The sequence below is a fragment of the Gossypium hirsutum genome, chromosome D10 (assembly GCF_007990345.1).
Source record: "Gossypium hirsutum isolate 1008001.06 chromosome D10, Gossypium_hirsutum_v2.1, whole genome shotgun sequence".
Classification (NCBI taxonomy): domain Eukaryota; kingdom Viridiplantae; phylum Streptophyta; class Magnoliopsida; order Malvales; family Malvaceae; genus Gossypium; species Gossypium hirsutum.
Genome location: NC_053446.1, coordinates 20,663,095 through 20,670,169, shown reverse-complemented (window position 1 = coordinate 20,670,169; position 7,075 = coordinate 20,663,095). Strand labels below are relative to the sequence as shown.

Sequence of the window (7,075 nt, the reverse complement as noted above, 5' to 3'; positions counted from 1 at the left end):
TTATTGAGATAAAAGGAACAACAATTATTCTTAATAATTATCTAAAAACCAATTTTGTCTAAACAAGAAATTGAAATAATGTTTTTAGTCAAACTGGGCACATAATAACAATCCTCTAAACATAAACCAAGTCCACTAGGCAAAGATAAATTATATGTTCCCACAGCTAATGCAGCAACTTTTGCTCCATTTCCAACTCGTAGGTCCACATCTCCTCTAGCCAAAGTCCTACTCCTTTGCAGTCCCTGTACAGAAGTACAAATGTGAGAACCACAACCAGTATCTAATACCCATGAAGTAGTAGTTGATAAATTAATATCAAAACATAAATACCTGAAGCAGTCGTTCCGTTTATTTTGGCCTTCTTGACTTTCTCAAGATAGATAAGGCAGTTCCGCTTCCAATGTCCAGTCACACCACAATGAAAATAGTTTCCTTCCTTAGCCACCCCTCCTTTAGGTTTCAATGCAGCCTTTACTTTTCCAGGCTTGGGCCTACCTTTGCCCTTGGGCTTTGTCTGAACTTTGGCCTTTCCCTTGCCCTTATTATTACGGACCATCAGTATAGGCTTGGGTCTAACCTTTTTCATGTTGCCTTCAGCAGTTCGTAACATAATGAGCAACTGTGGCAGAGTCTTATCAATTTCATTCATATTGAAATTGATGACAAACTTGCTGTAGCTATCCGGCAACGATTGCAAAATAACATCAGTGGCCAACTCTTGGCTCAATGGAAACCCAAGCTTAGACAGGCTTTCAATATAGCCAATCATCTTAAGGACATGAGGTCCTACTAGGCTTCCTTCAGCCAGCTTACTTTGGAATAGGGCTTTAGAGATATCGAACCTCTCTTGCCGTGTTTGCCCCTGATAAAGTTCTTTCAGGTGCTCAATCATTTCATAAGCAACCATGTCCTCATGTTGCTTCTGAAGCTCAGGATTCATAGTGGCAAGCATAAGACATCCAACGTCTACCATGTCATCGAGATGCTTCTTGTAAGCATCTCTATCAGCCCTCGAGGCATTAGCGGGTGGTTCGTTAGGAACTGGTTGTTCAATGACATATAATTTCCGTTCTTGTTTGAGGACAATCCTCAAGTTACGGAACCAGTCAAGAAAATTTAAACCATTCAACTTGTCCTTCTCAAGGACCGATCGCAATGAGAGTGTATTAGTGTTTGCAACCATAATATATCTACAACAATAAAATTATGCTTGTGAAAATTTATCAAATTTATATCAATCATTAAAAGGACTTAATTAAATGATGTTCCCACTATTTTATTACAAAACTAATACCCTCATAGATTAGTTTCGGAAAGACTTTCTCGAAAAGTGTTTCAAGTGGGTTAAGGATCCATATTTCACCTCCTCTTAAGTCAGCTTTGGCTTTACTCTCAAGATTATGGTTATCTAGGTAAGCAACACTTGCTAATTACATCATATATAACTCCTAAAGTTTGGTGAACAACTCTTGTTCTAATCATCTTATGATTTATCCAAATAACTTGCCTATAGGTTTCTAATCTTATTAGAATAACCTAGTTAAGTCATTAACCAATTTTAACCAGCAAATATCACTTGTTTATTCTTCACGTTTAACCAAGATAAATACTAGTACTTCGCTTTAGCAGAACCTACACAGTATTGATCGAGGCCTTAACGAGGGCAAAATTGGAAGGCTATGTTGACTTAATATTTTAATAGAGGGATTTTATTAAGATCATTCCATCTCACCAATTATGGTTTACTGTAGTCCATTTAGCCATTTAATTGATCTCATCAATTAATGTGGTTCATCATTATCAAATTTTAACATGTTTAAAATTTGGCATGCTTTAGACATCCATAGCATCTCATACATGAATTAAGCAATAAACAAATGCAATAGTTATAGCCCATAAACTAAGGTGGTGCAACCCAAGCCAATAGGAGAACCAAAAGGAAACCTAAAGGTGTAAGTCGTTCCTCAAGCTATCAGTCCACACTGGTTGGCCCATCTTCCTTCTCGGCTAGCCCACAACAACTCTTGCAAATTACAATATGTAGAAACTCATTTTACACACGAGGGAGTAAGATGAAAAGAGAAATACAAGAGAATAGTAGTAAGGCACGACACGCAGGCCGTATTTATAAAATTACAACCTTTTATCAAATGGGCTGTCGGGCTATAACTATGCATTTCAAACATCGTGCATGTCAAAATAGCATACATAATTAAACACTTTGGTTAAGGTGAATTAAAACATATCCTTTCAACTTTTATGGCCCGCCAAGTTTTATTTATTAAAAACACGATAGGGAATTGCCACGATGGGATACGAATCGCATACCCCATTTAAAATAAAACCTCACGATTTGATAACTGTTATCAATAGAATCATGTTTTCGGGATTTTAATCCCTGAGGTTCCATGCCGGAACAACCCTTGTTCCACTAACCAGTTAACTCTTACTGGAAACTGTCAACACCACCGTCGCACCATTATAGACCTATTAACACTTAACAGTAATAACATAAAACTGATTAGGCCTTAACACCATGATTAACATTTAATCCATTGTCAAAAGGAACGATTATCAGGTTACTCTTAAACGATTTAAACAGTCAGAAATTTAATAAAATTAAAGCATGCATCTCATACAATTGTATCACCTAAGTATTTAAACCCGAGTCCGTATCACACAAGTGGCTCTGATACCACTGTTGGATCGCCGGTACCCCTATGGCGCAGTGAAAAAAATAAAATCTGGCGATCCTAACCAAGAATCCATGTGTGAGGAACGAATCGGGGTGATAAAGGTTACGAAATTTTTGGATGTTTATTCTGAGTAGACAGCAACGTCTCAACAACGTGTAGTTAGATCTACAGTCAAACCAAGCAGCAATCTATCGAGACCCCGACCTCTACGTGATCCACCCAGTTGACTACGAATTGAATAAATCCCCAAAACAGTTTTAAGAGTGATTTTTCTTTGACGGCTGCTAGACCCAAAACAAAGAAAAACGGGATTCTTATATATATATATATTTTATTTTAGGGTTTTTTAGAATTAAATAAATATAATAATATTTTAAACTAAAAATTATAATTACATTAATTATAATATAATTTCGACAAACCATATAATTATTTGAATTCATATGCTAACCAAATTCATGTCCTCATTATGCGTACAACAACCTTGTACATAATGTGTTGGAAATTTGATTACCGAATTAAATTAATTCTATAATTAATTTAATTCAAGCGACCCCCAAAAACAATACCAACTATGGTTTATTCTGTTCATTTCAACTATAGGGTGTGACCCTGTAGGTTCCTGTAACGTTAGTAGTAATACTAGAATGATTTCAATGTTACAAACAATAAGTGGCATCTAGCAATGCATCATTGCTACCTAAGTCACAAGAGATTATGATTCGACATAACCTTTTTATGATTAATCTTTTATGCAATAATCCTTAAGCCTTTTATCTCTGGATTGGATACAAGTCATGGAATAGTCACACTTGCATAGTCCGTTCCATGTTCCTTGATATCTTAAGCAGACTGCGATATACAAATAAGTATGACATCTCATAGTAGCTTATTTGAGCATGGCCATGCATTTCTAGTCTCACTTAATCAAGTGGCCTAAGATATTACTCCCATTATGTAGGAGGGACTTATTCTATATCGACCAATCATATCCCTCTACATCGATTGTGGTATATCCAACATCAGCTTTATAGAACATCCAATTACGGTGTACGTTTGACTGTATCAAAATATACTACTCACGATGTTGGGATTATGATGATCTCAAGTCTGAGGATCATATACATATTAATCACTATGAGTAATGTCATGAAAATTACATAATAATCCAAGAAACATACTCATAATGGGTCAGTCCAATATGTTGTTCTCTAACACACATATTCATGCATCGATTCTGACATTCCATATCAACTACATGTTAGTCTTAATGCATTATCGTTGTCCTATCCAACAATAATGCTTGACTAAGGATCTTTTAAGAAAAATCATATTATTCTTAGGACATTATAAAACAGTTTATTTATACGCACAGAAAAGAAACTGAAATAATAATGGTAACGCCTTATATTAATAAACATGATAAATTAAGTATGTTATTACAACTATCTCATGATTGATCTTTGGGCATACTCTAACATCTAGCCCGTGTAACTTTCTGACTTGATTTAAAAATGAAAAAAATTAGCTCCAGATTTCATACGGCCTAGACACATGGGTGTGTCCTAGGCCGTATAGACTATTTCAAGTCGCGTTAACCTTAATTTAAAAAAAATTAAGTCCTAAGATCCACACGACCAAGGACACGCCCATGTGTCCAGGCTGTGTGAGGCACATGGCCATGTCGCCAGGCCGTGTAACTCACTATCGAACCCCTTTTAATGCACACAGCCTGGGTCAAGCTCGTGTAGGTCAAAAAAATATTTTGAAAATTAATTAATTTAAAAATAACATGAAATAAAATTAAGAAAATTAGCAGTGTTAGCACTCGGGTTGCCTCTCGAGAAACGCTTATTTAAAGATTAAGCTCGACTTACCTTGTATTCTTACGTTCACGGTGTCCTCTTTCTCGTTATCAACTTTATTATCAAAATAAGGTTTAAGTCGAGTACTATTTACCTTAAATGTGCCGAATTTAGAATGAGTTACATCGACGTACCGTATGGAAAGACATTCATTACCGTAAAGAGATTTGATCCGTTTGCATCAAACTCTAAAGTGGCAATTCAAGGATCCGTTTTATCTAGTAGTATCTTGTCTCCAACCTTAAATTGGTTTGTTCCATCCACATGCTTATAATAGCGCCACTTTGACTCTTCATCGTGTTTTCTCAGTTTCTCCTCGACATGTGTCCGCCATTCATCTAGTTTATAGACCTGTAACATTCATTCTTCATGAGTCGTTCTGTTTCTGTCGCGTGGATTGGAACATGACTCCGTTACATTTTTCTGAGGGATTTCCTGCAAAGAAGGTTGAGCCACATGGTTACTCATATTAACAGAACTTGTAAAATCATCTTAATCATTAGATGTTTTAATAGAATCAAGAGCTTGGAGAGTAATCGTTTCATCACCTACACGAAGTATTAATTCACCCGTGCCAACATTAATAATAGTTCTAGCAGTTGCCGAAAAGAGTCGTCCTAAAATTAAAAGTACTTCACTACCCTCATCCATGTCAAACAATAAAATAAACTGGGAATATGAATTTATCAATTTTTACAAGAACATATTCAATAATACCTTTAGGAAATCTAATGGTTCTATCTGCTAATTGAATACTCATCCTAGTTTATTTGGGTTTCCCAAGGCCTAATTGCTTAAACATTTTATAGGGCATGACATTCATACTAGCCCTAAATCAGCCAAAGCATTATTAATATTCAAATTATCAATTAAACAAAGAATGGTAAAACTTCCTGGATCTTTCAATTTTTTGGGTAATTTTTTTTGCAAAATGGCTGAGCAAACTGCATTTAGCTCCACATGCGACGAATCATCTAACTTCTTTTTTTTTTGCCAAAAGCTCTTTTAAAAGTTTAACAAATTGAACATCTGTGAAAGAGCTTCAATAAATGGTAAGTTAATATGTAATTTTTTTAAAAGTTTAAGAAATTTATCAAATTGTTCATTTGTGTGGTCTTTTTTCATTGTGTTAGGATATGACACTTGAGGTTTATATTCTTTACCAACTGGTTTTTGCTCATTCTGGCTTACCTCAACCTTACCGTTACTTACCATAATTTCTTGCCTCAGTTCTGGTTCAGATTCAACTAACCCTTCTTCATCCCAAACAGTAATTGTATGAAGTTTCTCCCTAGGGTTAGTTTCGGAATTGTTGGGAAAACTACCTTGTGGTCTTTTCGAAATCAATTTAGCAAGTTGACCGATTTGATTCTCGAGTCCTTGAATTGACGCTTGCTAATTTTTAAGTGTTACTTCAATGTTTTGAAAGCGGGTTTCTGACACTGAGATAAACTTCGTCAACATCTCCTCGAGATTCAATTTTTTCTCTTACGGGTAAGGTTATTGTTGGAAGCCTAGAGAGGGTTGTACTCTCTGATTTCCTTGACCACCCCAAGAGAAATTGAGATGATTCCTTGAACCTGCATTATAGGTATTATTATAAGGGTTATTTTGAGGCATAGAAGTATTACCCATATAATTGATTTGTTTGTTCTCTGTGCTAGGACCGTAAGGTAAACATTATAGATTGTTTATTCTTTCTCCATTCGTATCGCATTGCAGCACCGGATGTACCTGTATAAAAACATATAAACCATCAATTTTCTTATTTAGTAGTTCTACCTGATTCGATAACATGGTGACCGCATCTAATTTAAAAACACTGGCTGCTTTCATCAGCTTTGTCGTCATAACTTGCCACTGATAATTATTCAATGCAATCTCCTCTATAAACTCATAAACTACTTTGGGTGTTTTATTGTTAAGTGTACCACCGGCTGTTGCATCAATCAACTACCTAGTTGAGGGATTCAAACCATTGTAGAAGGTTTCAACCTGTAGACATAAAGGTAACCCATGGTGAGGGCACCATCTCAATAGGTCCTTATACCTCTCCCATGCATCATATAGGGTCTTTAAATCGATCTGAATGAAGAAGAGATATCATTTCTTAACTTGGTTGTCTTAACCAGTGGGAAGTACTTTAGTAAGAATTTCTTGGTCATTTGATCCCATGTAGTGATAGAGCCTCATGGTAAAGAATTCAACCACTGTTCAGCTTTGCATCTCAATGAGAAAGGAAATAATCGTAGGCGAATGACGTCATCAGAAACGCCATTTATCTTGAAAGTATCACAAATTTCCAGAAAATTAGCCAAATGAATATTTGGATCTTCGTCTTGCAAACCATCGAACTGAACAAATTGTTGTACCATCTGAATATTATTCGACTTCAGTTTGAAATTATTCGCAGCAATAGTAGGTCTCACAATACTCGATTCAGCCCCAATTAGAGTGGGTTTAGCATAATCGTACATAGTACGAAGAACAGAATCTAGATTTGTAGCAACT

General features: G+C 35.8%; 1 non-coding gene across 1 annotated transcript; it reads left to right on the top strand.

Annotated features, from left to right (window-relative positions):
- Positions 1–6,575: 6,575 nt before the first annotated feature.
- Positions 6,576–6,681, top strand: LOC121222826 (small nucleolar RNA R71). Its single transcript, XR_005920197.1, has one exon. It is a non-coding gene; the product is annotated as a small nucleolar RNA R71 (small nucleolar RNA).
- Positions 6,682–7,075: the final 394 nt, after the last annotated feature.